General features: G+C 38.1%; 2 non-coding genes across 2 annotated transcripts; both read right to left on the minus strand.

The window, feature by feature from the left end:
* Positions 1-95: 95 nt before the first annotated feature.
* TRNAI-AAU lies at positions 96-169 on the minus strand. Its single transcript has one exon. It is a non-coding gene; the product is annotated as a tRNA-Ile (tRNA).
* A 1,470-nt stretch (positions 170-1,639) lies between these two features.
* On the minus strand, positions 1,640-1,713 carry TRNAI-AAU. The gene has a single exon. It is a non-coding gene; the product is annotated as a tRNA-Ile (tRNA).
* Between the last annotated feature and the right edge of the window lie 536 nt (positions 1,714-2,249).

Here is a 2,249-nt window from a genome sequence, read left to right on the forward strand (position 1 = left end):
TGCATAATAAACTTAAAAAAGTCATTATCTTCTAAAAAAAAATCGTAGTGTTTTAACTCGTATAATGAAAAGATATAATTAAAAATGAGGGAAATTAGCCCATGCAGGTCTCAAACCTGCGACCTTCGCGTTATTAGCACAACGCTCTAACCAACTAAGCTAATAGGCCATAGATTTTCTCACCTGACAATGCACTTGATGTGTTATTCTACCCTATCGTTAATACATGTCCCTCAGGCTGTCTAACACGCTTTCCCTCCCGCAAGTTGACACTTGGCTTGCCGGCTTTCTCATGCGCTTTCCTTCCAACAAGTTGACACGTGGCTTGCCGAAAAATTTTCTCTCATGAGAGTCGCAATACTGAATTTAGCCTTCAAAGTGAGTTCATTTACCTCCTTGTTCGTGAAAGGACTCTGAGAAATACTCGAATTTCATCTTTCGTAAAAGAACATATTGAACGGCCAAAATAAGTTCATTTACCTCCTTCTTGTTCCTGAAATGACTCTCAGAAATCCTCGAATTTCATCCTTCATGTATGAACATATCGAACGACTCAGATCTAAAGAAAATTTTGAACGGTCGTATCATCGGTTTAAAATTCGTACTGTTGTAACCCCGTATCATGAAAAGATATTATGAAGAATTAAAAAAACATGGTCTACGAAATTGTCGAACCTACGACCTCCACGTTTTTAAAACAACAATCTTACAACTGATCTAATTGGCCATTGGTATGCACCTTATAGGTCGTTAGCTCTTAATACTGCCAATCGAGTTTCGTTTACATAACTTTATGCATAATAAACTTAAAAAAGTCATTATCTTCTAAAGTTCGTAGTGTTTTAACTCGTATCATGAAAAGATATAATTAAAAATGAGGGAAATTGGCCCATGCAGTTGTCGTACCTTCAACATTCACATTATTAGCACAAAGCTCTAACCACCTAAGCTAACAAGCCATAGATTTTCTCACCTCACAATGCGCCTGATGCGTTATTCCACCCAATCGTCAATACGTGTCCCTCAGGCTGTCTGACACGTTTTCCCTCCCGCAAGTTGACACGTGGCTTGCCGGCTGTCTCACGCTCTTTCCTTCCCCACAAGTTGACACGTGGCTTGACAAAAAATTTTCTCTCATGAGAGTCGAAATACTGAATCTGGCCTTCAAAGTGAGTTCATTTACCTCCTTGTTCGTGAAAAGACTCTAAAAAATCCTCAAATTTCGTCTTTCATAAAAGAACATATCGAACGGCCAAAACTAGTTCATTTACCAACTTCTTGTTCCTGAAATGACTCTCATAAATCCTCTAAAGAAAAACTGTGAACGACCATATCATCGGTTTAAAGTTCATAGTGTTGTAACCCCGTATCATGTAAATATATTATTAAGAATTAGTAAAACTAGGCCTATGTAATTGTCGTACCTACGACCTCCACGTTTTTAACACGATAATCTTACAACTGAGCTAATTGGGCAAAGATTTTATGCACATTATAGATCGTTAGCTCCTAATCCAGCCAATCGAGTTTCGTTTACGTAACTTTATGCATAATAAACTTAGAAAAAGTCATTATCTTCTAAAAATCGTAGTGTTTTAACTCATAATGAAAAGATATAATTTAAAAAAATGAGGGAAATTGGCCCATGCAGGTCTCGAACCTACGACCTTCGCGTTATTAGCACGACGCTCTAACCAACTGAGCTAATAGGCCATAGATTTTCTCGCCTGACAATGCACTTGACGTGTTATTCTACCCTATCGTTAAGACGTGTCCCTCAGGCTGTCTGACACGCTTTCCCTCAGGCAAGTTGACACTTGGCTTGCCGGCTTTCTCACGTGCTTTCCTTCCAACAAGCTGACACGTGGCTTGTCGAAAATTTTTCTCTCATGAGAGTCGCAATACTGAATCTGGCCTTCAAAGTGAGTTCATTTACCTCCTTGTTCGTGAAAAGACTCTAAAAAATCCTCAAATTTCGTCTTTCATAAAAGAACATATCGAACGGCCAAAACTAGTTCATTTACCAACTTCTTGTTCCTGAAATGACTCTCATAAATCCTCTAAAGAAAAACTGTGAACGACCATATCATCGGTTTAAAGTTCATAGTGTTGTAACCCCGTATCATGTAAATATATTATTAAGAATTAGTAAAACTAGGCCTATGTAATTGTCGTACCTACGACCTCCACGTTTTTAACACGATAATCTTACAACTGAGCTAATTGGGCAAAGATTTTATGCACATTAT

Source organism: Cucurbita maxima, unplaced genomic scaffold, assembly GCF_002738345.1.
Source record: "Cucurbita maxima cultivar Rimu unplaced genomic scaffold, Cmax_1.0 Cma_Scf00086, whole genome shotgun sequence".
In the NCBI taxonomy this organism is placed as follows: domain Eukaryota; kingdom Viridiplantae; phylum Streptophyta; class Magnoliopsida; order Cucurbitales; family Cucurbitaceae; genus Cucurbita; species Cucurbita maxima.